Here is a 17668-nt window from a genome sequence, read left to right on the forward strand (position 1 = left end):
TTCTTCTTTAATTTCTCTAAACTTGTGACCTATGTTACTTTATAATATCCTCGAGACTTTGTGATATTTATTTATATATAATAGCCACCTCAAGGGAGAAGGTTATACTATGTTTTGGCCTGGTTATTGGATCTGGTTAGGTGTTCTTGTGTGTCTTTCTATGTGGAGGGATTTTGATACCTAACACTTTGCTCTTGGACAAAACCACTAAACATGAATTTATAAGAACAAACAACCATGTAATGAACACAAATAACAAGTGACAAACCAGAGAGAAAACTAAGTCCTACTTTGAAAATTCTGATAAGAAATCTAACAACCCATAAAATCAAAACCATATAAGGAACCCAACTTGACTTGTAAACCAGCAAAATCATTAAATTAGATGTAGCCAAAAACTTGGAGTGGGAGCAAAAACAGAAAAACCAGAACAATCCATCCACCAACTTTGACAGCATGGAAATAAGGCCACTCTTAATCTGAAACTATCAGATTTGTCACCAACTAAAGACACCACGTCAACAAACTGAGAATGATCCAAAATTCCATATTTTTAGCAAAATTCACCCACCCAAAAGAAACAAACTCAAACCCACATGGAGCTATCCTTGAAATGAAGGAAAAAGAATTTGGAAGAAGCCTTTACCAGGGGAGACAACACAAACCATACACCCAACAACAACACTTCTCAAAGCCAAAGTGCCAATTACATTTTTGGCTCTCACTCCAGATACCCCAATCACCTTAATAGACTTGGACTTCATGGGCTTTCAAAAATTGGTGTTGGGTGAAAATTTAGATTTCAAAATAAAAGGGAACCAACCTTTGGTTGCAGAATCCCACATTAGAAAATTTTGATTTGGAAGTCTCCCCTTTGTACTCTAACCTTGGGCTTTGGGTTTGGGCCCCAAGGGGTACCCATGTTTTGGAGGAAGTGAAGAGATAGACCAATGTGGGTTTGATGGACGTCCCACACGCGCGCCGCCGTCGTCCGTCTAGTCAGGCGAGTGTGCGATTATTATTATTCTCTTTAATAAAAATATTATTTTTTATTTTATTTTAAAACCAAAAAAAAAAAAAGTCTTCAGCAGATCATTCACTCCTCCCGGCGTGGCAGTATTCCTGATCTACTTACACACTTGGGCAGAGTCACGAAACGTCTTAAAGAGAACGAGCTCCACAATTCAGCCTATAATGAGTTTCTGTTTTGAAGGTTTTCTTCTTTGCTTGACTGTTTGCTATTCTTCGTCTGAGGGTCTTGCCATTTCCAACAATTTTAAGACGGGTTTACTGCCACATCACTAATGGCCCTCACTAACAACAACGACGTTATGACATCTGACCTCAACTATCCATTCTGGTTCGAAGGAGAGAATTTCAAATGGTGGAAGTAAAAGATGTTGTTCTTTCTCACCATCAAGAAAGTTTCCGAAACTTGTACCAGAGATAAGTCGATTGTCCCTTTAGAAGAACCAATTGAACAACAGATAAAAGAAGTTACTAACTGAGAGGAGAAAGACTTTCTTTGTTAGAACTTTATTTTAAATGGTTTGAATGATGATCTATATGACTACTACAATATAATGAAGACAACGAATGAGGTCTATGATGCCCTGCAAAAGAAGTACAACACCAAAGAGGCCAGGTCGAAGAAATATGTTGTTAGCCGTTATCTCAAGTTCCAGATGACGGATGAAAAATCCATGGAGGCCCAGTCCCATGAACTCCAGAAGATAGTCCACGAGATAATTACTGAAGGTATGCCTCTAAATGAACAATTCCAAGTTGCTGTTTTTATTGATAAACTACCCCCTTTGTGGAAGGATTTTAAGAACACTTTGAGGCATAAGACCAAGGAATTCTCCTTGGAGAGTCTTATCACCTAGCTAAGGATTGAGGAGGAAGCTCGAAAGCAGGACCAGAGGGAAGAGGTGAACCTAGTACCTGGGAAATCCCTTCTGCCGTGGTAAAACCTGACAAAAAATCTAAGAGGACAAAGTGGAAAAGTCAGAACCATGGCTCTAGCAACCAGAACCAATAGAAAAAATAGAAGACCCTTTCAGGAGAAACGGTACAGTTCCTCTATTTTAATTGTAATAAACCTGGGCACATGACTAGAAACTGTAGGAACAGGCGTCGTCCTGCTGGTCAGGCGAATCTGACAGAAGAACTGTTAGTCACCATGATCATGAAAGTAAATTTGATCGGTGGTTATGAAGGGTGGTGGATAGACACTGGCGCTTTGTCGCGACCTTAGTCTATTTAAAACTTGTATTGAAACTAAGAATAAGAATATTTTGTTGAGGGATCACCATTCCACGAAAGTTGCTGGAACCGGCAAGGTGGAACTGAAGTTTACCTTTGGAAAGACCCTCACGTTGAAGGACGTCCTACACACTCCAGAGATAAGAAAGAATTTGGTCTCGAGCTATCTCCTCAACAAAGTCGGGTTTACTCAAACTATAGGGGCAGACCTATATACCCTTACCAAAAATAATGTATTTGTAGGGAAAGAATATGCAACTTAGGGAATGTTCAAATTAAATTTATACCTCAATAAAATGAAATCTTCTATGTATATATTGTGTTCTATGAATTTTTGGCATGCTAGACTCTGTCATGTGAATAAGAATTTAATTAGTAACATGATTAGGTTGGAAATGATATCTAAAGTTATCCATGAATGATTTTAATAAATGCGAGTATTGTAGTCAGGCTAAAATTACTAAAACTCCACATAAATCTATACTTAGGATTTCTGAGCCTCTAGATTTAATTCATTCTGATTTATGTGAATTTGATGGCATCTTGACTACGAACAGTAAAATATATTTCATAACTTTTATTGACGACTACTTTGATTTTACTTTTGTATATTTGCTGAAAAACAAAAGTGATGCTTTTGATACCTTCAAACTTTTTGTTTCTGAATTAGAGAATCAGTTTAATAGAAAGGTTAAAAGACTTTGTAGTGATAGAGGAATCGAGTACGACTCTGACAGTTTTAATGAGTTCTTTAACTCACATGGAATAATACATGAAAAGATCACACCTTATTCTCTTGAAATGAACGGAAAAGCCGAAAGGAAAAATAGAACTTTAGCTGAGCTAGTAGTTACTATTTTACTTAGTTCAGGAGCCGCATCATATTGGTGGAGTGAAATCATCCTTACCGTGTGTTATGTCCTAAATAGAATCCCAAAGTCTAGAAATAAAACTTCACCTTACAAAATTCTCAAGAATAAGAAACCAAACTTGTCCTACTTTAGAACATGGGGTTGTCTAGTCTTTGTGAGGATTCCAGACCCAAAAAGGAGAAAGTTGGCTAGTAGAGCTTACGAGTGCGTCTTTATAGGTTATGCCTTAAATAGTAAAGCCTATAGGTTCTATGATCTAGTGAACCAAATGATCATTGAGTCAAATGATGATGACTTCTTTGAAGATAGATTTCCTTTTAAATCAAGAAATAGTGGGAGCTCAGGATCAAGTGGTCAAACCCTAGTTAGAAATCCTAACACTAGAGAGGAAACCGACCTAGAACCTAGAAGAAGCAAAAAAAGCTAGATGTAAACCCTGTACTCCATACATAAGTGAGTAACAGGCGTGCTAAGTAAAGTTGTGAAAGGAGGTAAAGAAAGTAGGAAGATGGAGGAAAAAAATTCTAAATGTTAGAAATACCTAGTCATGGGTGAGTTTTAGATAGTATAACAAGTGAAAATTGGTTAAGTATGGAAGCCAAGTGTAAGCATGCGTTGATGGAAAAGTGTGGACGCATGAGGTTGCGTGTGTAGCAACCAAGGCTGGTAAAAGCTAAGTGTTAAAGACAAGAATAAACTATGTGTTGGTACTAAGAAAGAACGAATGAGTTGAAAGGCATGATGCATTGATAAGGCTTGCGACATCCAAGAGGCTTGCGAGGTTATTTGGGTGTTGAAGAAAGCCAAAGTGTGGCCAGGAGAAAAGCTATGCATAACAAAGCATACGACAACCTCCTCAAGTGTGCGCGAGCATGGGTGTTGGGTATTGGAGATGCACACTTTGGACGATCATGTAGCAAATGAGTGGCGCTATCACTTTCAGTTGATGATAACCCGATCTCAAGTATATCTTCGAAAACATCGTGGCTCCTCTTAGCTGATCAAACAAATCATCAATGTGTGGTAACGGATATTTATTCTTAATCGTTACCTTATTCAGCTGCCTATAGTCGATACACAATCTAAGTGTAATGTCTTTCTTCCTCACAAACAATACCGAAGCTCTCTAAGGCGATACACTAGGTTGAATGTATCCCTTGTCAATTAACTCTTGTAACTGAACCTTTAATTCTTTCAACTCAGTCGGCGCCATTCTATACAGTGCCTGCGATATGGGAGTTATTCCTAGAACTAAGTCAATAGTAAACTCCACCTCCCTGTTGAGTGGTAATCTCGATAGTTCTTCAGGAAATACATCCCGAAATTCATTTACCACTAGGACATCTTCTAGATTCAACTCTTTCCCTTGAGCAACCATCACATGAGCCAGATAGGCTTTACATCCTTTGCTCAATAGCTTCTGAGCTTTCACCGTCGATATCAAATTCCCCGCGACTAATCATTTGCTTTCTGTCAACATTGCATCTTGGCCATTTGATTTTCTGAGCACTACCTCCCTCTTGTAACAATCTATTGAAGTATGATACTTACTTAGAAAATCCATCCCCAGGATAACATCAAACTCCAATAGTTCTAAAGGAAGTAAATCAGCATAGAAGTTCTGACTATTGATCAGTATCTCACAATGATTATAGCATCTATCTACTACTATCACATCTCCCAAAGGGGTAGAGATAAATAATTCTTCAGGCATAGGTTCAACTAACCTATCTATACCAGATGTATACATATTAGATATAAATAAATGTGTGGCACCAGAATCAAATAAAACATAAGCAGACTGCCCACATAACGTAACATTACCGTTCACAATATCTGGAGACTCCGCTGCCTCCTAGTGTGTCACGGCATGCACTTGCCCCTGCTGCTGGGGTCGACCTACGACATTCTTCTGCTTGGCACCACTTGACCCTTCGCCCCGATTTCTAACACTCTTTGATTGGTTAACTGTCTGGGAGGTTGGTTGTTGTGCTGTTAGAACGTCCCTGTTCATCTGGGGACAGTCCCTCTCGAAATGCCCTGTTTGTCTGCATTGGAAACATGCACCTCTGCCACTATAGCATGCCCCAAAATGCCTCTTGCCATAACTAGGGCATGTCGGTCTCCTGTCTATGTTGGATACCGACCAGCTCATGGCATCTCAGATCGGCTAACTGCACCGGTCGAGGGTCTCGTTTTCCTTTTCTTGGATCCCTGCCATCTGGTTCCCCTGAAATGGCTTCCACTAGTCTGGGTTGCCACTGAAGATCAGAATCCCTTGTCTCTAGGCCCTACTACGGTCTCACTGCCTCTTGGCAACTGCTCAACATCTGCCAAACTCCACTCGACTCGTATTACTGTTTCTACTAACTGGTTAAAATCTAGCCAATTAGCCATAGACGTCACCAGAGTTCTGATTTCCTTCTTCAAACCTTGTTCAAATTTCTTGCATCTATCTCTTTCCTCAGCAATAATCGGTAGGGCATACTGTGATAACTCTGTAAATTTCTGCTCATATTCTGCCACCGACATCGTTCCCTATGTTAATCTGAGGAACTCATCCCTTTTTGCATCCCGAAACAAGCTGGGGTAATACTTATCCTCAAAGGCCTTCCTAAACTCGGGCCATAACATCACATCTGTACTGGCTCGTCTTGCGGATATCACTTTCCACCATTTCTCTGTTCCTTTCTGTAGTAGAAAGATGGCTAATCCTACTTTCCTGTCCTCTGGACAACTCATAATGAAACATTTTTCAACTACATCCAACCACAACTCAGCTTCAGCTGGATCTGTTGTACCTTCAAATGTCACAGCCCTTAGGGATTTAAACCTCCCAATACCATATTTCTTTTCTGGGTCGGCTCGTGCAGAGCCCACACTGGCTGCTAACCTCTGCATTATCATGTCAAACACTACATCTTCTAGTTGCGAATCTGCCCTTGCTTGGGGAGTACTAGACTCTCCCTCGGACATCGTTTCCTGACCCACTAGATCATTCACCTTCTTTTTGCCACCCGATAGGTTCTCCCCAACCTCCAGGCCCCTATTGGTAGGGTCAGTGTTCCTGCTACCTGTCTGTTTACCCGGTCTGCCACGTTGCCTTGGCATTTCACCTAATACAATGTACACATGTTAGGGACTCACACTTCGGGACTTAGACTTATGCATAAACTTCCCTCTCATTCCCAAAACTTTATGCTCTGATACCAACTTGTCAAACCCCCTCCCAAATTACCCTTTTATTCTGGAAAAGGATATGACCGTGGTAGTTACTAACCCTACCGCCATAACCTAATCTAAATACCAACCTATTCAACTCATTAGTAATATACGCAAACAGCTAACCTCCCTTAAGGTTCTACAAAGATTACATAAATACATGCATACAGCCAAGACATTACTTTTATAGAAAAATATTCTCAGGTGGCCCAAACATTCCTACAGAAGCCCTAGTCCCTCACAAAATATGTGTACATGAATAGATCATCAACCTAAGTCTTTTAATAAGCCGAGTCTTTCGGTGGCAAGCACCAGCAGGATCAACCTTGAGAAAACTAACCGCTACCTGAGAAGGGAAAACACAGAAATTCTGTGAGCTAGAAGCTTAGTGAGTGACTATAGAATCGTAAAGCAACAAGCGTAGCATCACTATAAACATGTAAATATACCAATGAGTAAACTCAAGCAATTGTCTCTAAATGTAGTTGTTCCATTGCCACTCATTTACACAAGAACTCACCCTCTCATAGCCTTCCTCTAAGAAGCATATATCAAAATCAGAAACATAGCTTTTGTAATGGTTACATGACATACCTTGGCCTGTGTTAGACACATACAAATCGGGAAACATACATTAAGTTATTCTCCAACCATTTGTTGCTTGAGGAAGTATAAATACATCATTAATGTCACTGTGCTTTACTTGATTATATATGCATGAGTATTGGAAACCTTAAGTTTACTTAGTCACTCACAGTTCGTCAGGCTTTTATTGGTTTATACGCTTCCCCTAGCTCTTCTTGGCCTGAAAAGATATAATTCCCTATTAAACTACTTAGAATTCCTAGTAAAATACCTCAAATAATTCATTTATTAAAGGAACTTTCATCAATACAGACAGCTTTACTGGCGAGATCCCCTTGAGTGATGCTAGCAAGATCCCCCTAGCGAGATCCTCTAGAACGATGCCAGCGAGATCAAGCTTTTCCTATCAAATCTTAGCGATACTCATCTCAATTCCTAGCAAGATTTCCCCCTAAAGCGAGATCCTCCTTACAAAATCAGCGAGATTTCCTTTATAAGCGAGATCCTCATGCCCAACTCTCACTATAATTCTCCACGATGAACTGCTTGCTTGTTCTTCACAAGCAGCTGTCTGTTTATGCACCAATTCCCTGTTATAACTTCAAAAATTCATAACTCAAAATCCATAGCTCTTTTCAAGAAACTTCCTTCTACAAACTTGTTTAGATTTGAGCTACTTTTTTACTTTAAAATTTCAGCCCAAAATTCTTTATAGTTTGGCTTAGAACTTCCAAATTTCACCTCGAGCCTTGATTAATCTGTGGTTCTGCCTCTTCTGTAAATTCTCCACTTTTGTTCTTCTCCTCTTGCAATCTTTCTCCAGAAGGACAACCTTCAAAACTAGATTCTCCCAGCTTTCAAATGGCACCGAATTCGCTAAATTTATTCTTGCCAATTGCCGGAACCATATTTTGAAGTTTCACTTCCCCTTTTAATCTTTCTGCCGCTTCTTGAGTTCAAAGAGTAGATTTCCACGTCACCCCACACTTAGTGCCTCCAGCCAGACTAATGATTGAGTTTCTTCATTTAATATATTTTCCTTCTCTTCCTTCATAATCCCTATAAACAACATGAATTTCTACTTAATAAATATGTAATATAACATCCCTTTGGTCAAACATGCTTATCTAGGGAACCTAATTTCGGGGTTTACAGGCAACTAACAGAAAAATATTGTTTGACATTTTTTGTTGAAAAATAAACAAGTTGATCTACATTAGATTTTAGCATAACTCTAAAATATTCAATCAGTTTTAGCAAAATCTAAATGAACCCTAATACCATCTAGAATTGCAGCTCACAGGGCACCTCAAGGCCAAGCATGAGTCTCATGGTGTGAACATTAAGAGAGAAACGTGAGTGGAAAAATTGACGTTTCATATATATCTTTTTCCTCCCACTGAGTATTTTAATAACCTAGGGTTTGATTTACTAGGAAAAAATCGGCTAATTGTTTTTACTAAGTGATTGATTAAGCTTGCCAAAAAGTAACACTTACTTTGGAAAGTTAAACGATTTTGATTAATTTTCATTTAAACACTTTAACAAACCTTAATCAACAATTTCATGCTTCTAGCAAATCTATTTAATTCATCTTTCTAGGTCAGTTCCCAAGTAGGTGTGTTTCGTTTCTGTCAATTTAAATACCCCAACCTAGACAGAAGTAGCCTTAGACAAAAGGTCCCTTATAGATACGCTTGCTACAAATTTAATCTTTTATTAAAACCAATTTAGTCCTATTAAATTGATTAAAAAGATTAAACTAACTTCTAATCTCATTACAAATTTGTGATCTTAGGTCTATGTCAATCATATTTTAAAACTATTTTAAAAAATGATTTTACCTAAGTTTGCATGCAATTCTAAGTTATTGATTTTAATTTATAATTTCATTTAGTTATAACTATTATAAAATAAATGAAACAAATTAAAAGCAAACATACATTGCATCGTATGACATACTTTTAAAAATTATAACGTTTATAAGATTATCTAAAGTAATGTCATGCGTCATGCAAATCTCATATCATTACTAGCATACATAACAATTATAGATAAAAGTAATGAAATAAATAACATACATCGCATGCATACATTCAAACTATATATTATAACTATTATAATATCAATGATGCATGGCTATGTTATTTATGCATGCTAGCATATAGTATAACACTTATATTATATGATGCATGAGCATACTATAAAATTAAATCATGCAAACATATATTATAACATTTATAATATAAATGATGCATGAATAATGCATAACCTTGGGATTTTACTATATGACATACTTTATGACATATAAAACATAATTAAATCATACATCAAGTGCATAATTTAAACAGCAATTATGGATCGAGATTGGACTCCTAAAACCATTAATTAAATTAATATAACGTTTATATTAATTTAATTAATAAAAACTTACCTATTACATTAATAAATAGGTCAACCGATTCGAAAGAAGTGAACCAATCTTGAAACAAATCGAACTAGACCATCCAGAAACTGAACCGCCCTTGAACCGCTCGAACCAAATGAAATGGACTCGAACCAGCTCCAAATCGAACCAAACCGTGCACGAATTGGTACTAAAACATGCTTCTTCTCCGTCTCGGAGCGTTGCGAAACTGTGCCCTAGTGTCGTGGCACTATGAAGAAATACTCTGTTTGTCGCTTCGTAGCGTCATGATGCTAGTGTTGGGATTTATGTCCTAAAACTCGTGGTTTGTAAACAATAAACTTATTCTGTAAATCAATAAAGTTTTTATTGAAGTTTTGATTCAACAAAGTTGTTATTGAATATATGAATTGCTTATTTCTTTTAGAAATAAATCCAATAAACTAAAAGATCTATGACTATTACACGAGTACTTAAACTTTATGTGGAGGTATAAGAGTCGATCAGGTTCGGGTAAATAGTCAAAATGATCTATAGTACACGAATAAGGTTAGGTACCTTATTCTAGTAACACTATTGGATGCGGCTCACTGTGTAGTTGTTACAATGAGTTGTAAAGTGCTACAAACGAAGTGATCTTGATTCATTCATGTGGTGACATGAAGAGTAGGGGTGATCTATGCAATGAAATTGCATAAGATCGGACGAGAAAATAAGTCACTCTTACTTTATAACGTTGTTTACTGTTTAAGATTGACTATTTCATAGTGATGACCTAGGTAAATTGACTTTAATCCTGAGTTAGCTATGAACTTCTATTTATTTGGGATCATCCTTAGATTTGCATAGGTGAGGGTTGGCTCAACAACACCGACTCAATAAGCCTCTCAGTTCAGGGGTAAGATCGGGTAGATAGCTGGAGACATAGGGAGCATGATGGAGTTCAGTCCTACCCGCTTTCAGGGATAGTAGAGAGGTTGTTCCCTTAAGTGTTGAACTCCGGATCTTGAACAAGGGGCCCCACCCTCTCATTAGCCCGAGAGGGATACGGTTTGTTAATTAGATCACAAATAAATTGTTCATTAAAGGATTAGTGAAACTTAAGGAACGAGAGGTAATTTCGTGGGTAAAACAACTATTGACCCAACAGTTATTACGAACAACCTGTGAAAGGTTAACTTACTAATCATGGTTATATCGGGTGGACACAATATATCTACAATGAGGGGAGTGCAACTACTGGGCTTTAGTGGAGAGACCCGATAAGTTAATGAATGGGGGTTAATTCGGTGTAAAGAGTTTAGCCAATTAATCTCGGATTGTTGGAGCCCATGATCTATAGGTCCATTAGGTCCCCCTACTAGCTCATAAACGGAATTAACCTTAGAATAGCATGGTAAGTTAATTTGAATCGTTCAAATTTGATATAATGAAATTAGTAATTATATGTGATATAATTACACGTTTGATTATGGAATTATACAAAATTGGAGAATCGATTAATTTTTAAATATGATTTAAATATTAAGTTCATGAATGAGGATTCATGGTGGTGGAATTGGTGAAATTAATTTTATAATTGATATTAAATTAATAGAATTAATGAACATTTTAAATTAATTATTTATTATTAATTTTATTAGAAAACTTAATGATTGAATTAATTTTTTGAAAATTAACAAATTTTTTGAGTTTTAATTAAAAAAATAAAATTGATTTTTTTTTATTTGAAAATTAGTTTCAAAATGGAAATAAAATAAATAAATTTTTTTAAAAAAGGAAAAATCTCAAATGTGATATTGAATCCATTATTTTCAAGCAACCATCTTACTCACACTTCAACTTAAAATTCCACCCAAAAATCTAAGTAGATGCTGGCCAATTTTTGAGGCAATGTGATTGCATGGTAAAGCTTAATAAAAACACACTGAACCTCAGCTGAAATGGGTATGCAATCTCTGATTTTGTTGAGAAATCTGGAGGTTGAAGAAGGTTCTTCAACAATGTTAAACCAGTGACCTTATCCTCTTATTTCCCTTAAATCCAACTTATTTTGAGTCCCAAAACTCAATGTAAGGCTTCTAGAGGATAGCAGGGAAGCTCTAATGGTGGTCCACAGCAAGAACTCGGAGGATTGTAGCTGAATTTTGTTAAAGAAGAAGATTTTCAAAGGTATGTTTGAAACCCTTTTGTCCTTTGATGAACATGCTATCTTTAGAGCTAAAATTGATGAATTATACAGCTTAATGATTATGTTTTCTTTCACTGCATGCTTTTAGAAACTAACAATTGGTATCAGAGGATGATTTAAACACTCAATTCGTGTTAATTTTAGCTTGGTGGGTGTTTTTCATAAGTTGTATGAAAATGGTGAACTGATATGGGTTTTCTGAGTTTTGACATCTTTTTCTCTTCAATTATGTTGTAATTCTCATAATTGGCTCTTAACTGCTGGGTCTTAATGTGTGTTTAAGCATCTGTAATTCGTTTGAAGTCACTAGAGTTGAAATTAGGATGTAATTGAAGAAAGAAGTGAAGAAGGTCAGCAACAGAATTCAACAGCAGTAGCCACTGTCAGGCAGCATTTCAACGCTACCCTTAAAATGTTGCAACGCTGCTCATCTAAACCGGTGGCATCGCAAGCTGGGCTGAGAGCATTGCAACACTGCTCATCCTAGCCCAAAACACACGTGCGAATCTGAACTGACGGTCCAAGTGAATCGGTCTAGTCAGTTCAGGTCTGGGAGATCCAGTTCGACCAATTGGGGTCTGATTCAGCCACTTTTGAAGCTTTAGAGGTTTGTTTCAAGCAGCTAGGGTCTGGTTCGGGTGGTTTATGCAGTCCAGAAAGGTTTTAGAGCCTCTTTTGCTGATTTATGTAATAATTTATGTCACACCCCCTCTCGAGCCTACCTCTAGAACCCAAAGGAGGCATGAGGACGACATATACCACACTTTTGTGATACCTACAACCCATCTAAACCTTTTGCACTCATTAACTTTTAAGCCAAGGATATAAACAACAAATGTTTGGCTAAACTCATTTTATTAGAAATAGTATAATGTTTATACAATTCCCAAACTTAACTACAAAGTTTACATCAACAACTTTAAACTGAAATATGGCTGTGGTGTGGCAGACCTTGACCTTAGCAGCACCTTGGAACTCCTCATCTTTCGCTACCTGGAAAGGAAAACATGAAAGAAAAGAACGAGCTTCAAGAAGCTCAGTGAGTGGTAAACAACTTATAAAGTCTCTTTCAGCTCATATTAATACAAGAATATCACAATTATGAGGTTAACATCCAAACCACAGTCTCGAATGAGTCTGTTTTCAACCCTACCTACACACAGGGTAGATAGTTAAACTAATATTAATATTAAACACATACTCTCCTATGTTCCCTATATGCACATAGATCCTCATTTATGGGCTCAGAAGCTAGGCCCGTCGGTCCTCTAACCATCTCATACGAGATTCCTCTCATAGGCTCAGGAACAAGGCCTTATAGCCCCCTGACCATCTCGACCACATACTCTCATGCTCATTCTGGCTACTCATTCATAACATAAACATATACATGAAATATATGCTTAAGACCTTAAAAGAAATACTACTCACCTTGATTGGCAGGAACCTTTCTCTTTCCAAGTTCCTTCGTCTCCTTTGGCTTCCTTTTGAACCCTAAATTCCAGATTCATTTTGAAGCTCAGATTACTTATCATTATAGGACTAATTTTGAGAACTTCCTTCTACAAAAATGTTCTAAATTGTCTTTGGAGGCTTACCTTAAAATCTCAGCTCAGAACTCCTCGTGGTTTGGCTGGAATCTTCAAAACATCAAGATTGGCTCAAGCTTACCCGAGAGCTCGACCCTTCTATATTTTCCTCACTTTCCAGCCCTATTCCTTTGAGCTTCTTCCCTAGCATCCCTGCCTTGAAAACTAGACACTTAGAGCTTTCAAGTGGCTTTGGAATCACTCAAAATGCACGAGTAGTTTGGGAGAACTCCTCGTTCCAAGTTGATGCTACTTCATGACCTCACTGTCCGATAGAATCTCCATCTCTCGGAACCATTTGATCGACACATGGTCTTGCTATCAACACATTCTCTTCATGATCAACGTAAAGCTTCTTCTGAGTCTGCCCTCAAATACTCTTCCTAATGTCCTTTGAAGAGAATTTGTGTTATAAATTGAAGAGTTGTGGTGGTATTTATAGGCCTTAGGCAACCGATCCTCATCATCTCTTAAGGCCCCAATGCATGACCCCTCTTACTAAGGGACTTTTGGAGTGTCTTCATCTTGCTTTGCCACCATCTACTTCCATGCCACTTTCTACTTGCATGAAGCTGCGTTGTCCTCCTCATGCATAAGTCTCCTTTGCATGAAATCCTATTTGTCCACCTCCTTCTAACTTAAGCTCAACCTCTTCTCAGTTTAGCAACTTGTCCAAATGAATCTATCAGCTCATAGCTCTTCTTATCATCGCATCCTTCCAATTACATGGTTGCATGCTTACTTGATCGCATGCCTTGATCATCACATCACCCTTCTTTGTGCCACATTAACCTCAAGTCATCACAAGTACTTGCTTGTCCGCATACTCCTTTCCCCGTATGGCTTACCCTTGGCACATGCATTCAACTAGGACTATAACCATCGCATGCTGCTAGCCTTGTCATATGCGTCTATATGCCCTCAGATGTCCTTGGTGCATAATTCAGCCTTAGCGCATAGCACACCACCATTGCATACCAACCCTTGGGTCAAGCTAGGTCTCAACTCAACACCTTATGGTTTGTCTTATCGCATGATCTCACCCGCATGCCTACTACCAATGTGCCTTTGCATCAACGTCCAAGGCTTGCCTTGCCATCTGATTCTTGATAACGGGCAGAAATGCATGTTATTACAGTGGTAAGTTATTAAACAATGAAGGTTTGCGTTGGTAAAAATATGTTAGATTGCGTCCAAAAAGCATTAAGTTCATAACATTGCGGTCGCATGCGTCCATCGCATAAAAACAGTTAACTTTTGTATTCTTATGCAGAATATGCATTGACGCAAGGCGAAAAGTGCGATCACAAGAAATCAACGGACGAGCGTAGCGTTACTGCAAGGCTTTGTGGTGATTTATGCTTGCAAACATCTGCTCAAGAGGGATTGCCACATAGAGCTAGCGCAACTTGGTGGGCACATCTGAGTGAAAAGCATAATTAATCATGATGGGACAAAAGGCTGATGATGATTGAATCCGAATTAAGTTGACAAGTCGCTAACGATAACAAGTACACTCAACTTTTAGGTGACAAATATTCAATGCATCAGTTAGAGAATTAAAGCCATCCCATCTGTGCAATCATAAGAGAGAAGCCGCCTTTCACCCTGGAGCTCTATAAATATCGAAGGCAACCTTCAATTCAGGAGTTCGGCGTTCAGCAAGTTGGAACACTTAGAGAATTTTCCCTTAGAATAGCCTTGTTCTTAGTTTTTCTTTTATTTTAAGGCGGAGTGAGAGAAGGGAAGAGACGCCGGAAGATCTCTCAGGGCAACTCAAGAAAGAACCCGAAGGCATGGAAAAGCAGAGAGCGGGCCGACTCTCGTGAGAGCGAGACTATCTTTTGAATAGAGTAGAAAAGACAGTGTAAAAGCCTTGGGAAGCAATAGATTGCTACCAGGTTCTTTATTTCTATCTTGCATTGTTATTTTGTATTTTAACTCTATATCTATACAATGGAATTTCTTTATCTACATCTGTTCACTCTCTTGAAAGCATGCATGAGTTGCTAAACTATCGAATGGGTTTGAGAAGAAACTTAAACTAATATGACCTAAGATCTTCATCGCATGCGATTATCTTGTTTTATGTTGTGCCCAACACTTCTTTAGAGCTACTCGAGAGAGAGTCTAAAGAAAGAACCTAAGACTTGAGAGAGCTAGGTTAGAATCTAGACTCGAGAGAGTAAGATTAGATCTGCATAAGTAAGAGATCGGGACTTAGAGATAAGCTCTGTTTGCTAACCTGCATCGCATGCACCCTAGAGATAGGTATGATATTATATGGTCGCCTTATTTGTGTGTGTATCATTTTGTCATCGCATAAATGAGAATAGAGGCTTATGTGTAGGTTCTATAGACTTATTACATATATCGCATGCATTTTAGTACTAAAAGCCGTAGCATCTGCGTCGAGAGATGGTTTTCTATTGTATGTGTGTTACATGATCGCATAACATGAACGCATCCTAGGAAGTGTTCGCCGAACCCCTTCTCAACCCGTTCACCGTATACTCATCACATCTTCCGTATTATCAACTCTTTTCGAAACTCTGCCACATTCGTTTATTTCATTACTGCAAACAACAACACCAAACAACTATTTAAGTTATCAGTTACCACAAAGACTTCCTAAAAATTACCACTGCATATCATTTTCCCAAGTCCTTGAGTTCGACCCTGGACTTACCAGGAAACTCAGTGGGGTTTATACTTGGATTTCACTGAGAAAACTTGTTGCTCAACGCAATTCCATCACCGCATTTCATTCCATAATTTCACATCATAAAATAACGCATCAATAACTGGTAGAAATACAAGTTATTATAGCTCAAATAAGTAAAACAATGAGAGAATGCGATGGAAAAATAAGCAATATCATGTCCGAAAGTGCTAAATGAAAGGTATTACGATCACAAGCGCTCATCGCATAAAAGCAGTTAATTTACCTATTTTGTGCAGGAAGAATGCGATGGCGCATATGAAATTGCGATTCAAAGGAACAAGGCGTTAGTGCGGTTGAAGATTGCGATCGCAAGACATGTGATCATGAGAAGCTTCTTAAAAATGTGGCCGTATAAAGACTGCGCATCAAGATGATAGCATAATAAATCATGATGGGACGAAAAGCTAATAACAATCGAATCTGAATTTAGTTGACAAGCCGTTAAAAGCCACATTGTAGCAAGTACACTCAACTTTCGATGACTATTAATCGGCGCATCAGAGCAGGGGGATTAATGCCGCCCATCATTGCAATCATTAGCAAGAAAGGCTGCTTCACCTTGAAATCTATAAATACCGAAGGCCACAAGTGTAAAAGGGAGCTTAGCAAGTTAGAGAGTTAGAGAGTTAGTTAGTCTGTTCACATACATACTCATACATATACTTAGAAAATGAAGAAGAGCAAGGAGACGATGAAGCCGAGAGATCATTCCCGATCAGATCGAAAGACTGTCGAAAAGCAACACAAAGAAGAGAGGGCCAACACTTGCGAGAGCAAGAATACACATCTAGAACAGAGTTAGAGTGAAAAAGAGCAGTGTAAAAGGCCACGGGAAGCAAGACATTGCTTACCGGGCTTCTTATCTCTCAAACCGTTTTGTTATTTTGTATTCAGAACTTTATTTACAGAAAATGGAAATCACATTTCAATCTATGTTCAATCTCTCCATATCTCACATGAGTAGCTAAATTTCTAAATGGGTTGAGAAGTACTTAGCAAGCATGACTTAAGATTTATATTTTATGCGATCATCTTGTCTTATGTATGCATCATTCACCATTTGGACATACTTGAGAGAGTAGTCTAAAGATAGAATCTAGGCTTGAAAGAGTCAGATTAGAATCTAGGCTTGAGAGAGTCGGATTAGAATCGCATAAGCAAGAAATAGAAACCTAGACATAAATTCTATTGCTATTTATACATCGCATGCGCCCTAGAAATAGGAATGATTGTATGCGGTCACCTTGTTTTATGTATGCATCATTCATCATCACATAGACAAGAGTAGAGGCTTAGAAATAAGTCCTATCGATTGTTTCGTATACACATCGCATGTGTCCTAGAAATAGGAATAATGGCATTCTACATTGAGAAATGTAGTACTAATATTTATGTGTAGCATGATCGCATAACTTGTGCACAATCTTAAGAAGTGTTAGCTAAACCCCTTCTCAACCCCTTCATCGCATACTCATTGTAACTCTACGCTTTCATCAACGTTGCGTTCAACTCCATCGCATAGGAAAAATCTCAATCAAAATACTATCCAGTTCATTTGTTTTTACTACCGCAATAGAATCAAAGAGTCTATCGCATATTTACTTAGTAGTCCTTGTGTTCGACCTTGGACTTACCAGGAAACCTAGGAAGATTTATACTTGGGCCTTGTTAGGAAAACTTGCATGTTCACCGCATAACATACATCACCGCAACTCACACCATAACGCATCATAATTTTCCCCCATCAAGTTTTTGGTGCCGTTGCTAGGGACTACGGTATATATTGCGCTAACAGCAAATCTCTTTTTCTTT

The sequence above is a fragment of the Benincasa hispida genome, chromosome 1 (genome assembly GCF_009727055.1).
Source record: "Benincasa hispida cultivar B227 chromosome 1, ASM972705v1, whole genome shotgun sequence".
Lineage (NCBI taxonomy): Eukaryota > Viridiplantae > Streptophyta > Magnoliopsida > Cucurbitales > Cucurbitaceae > Benincasa > Benincasa hispida.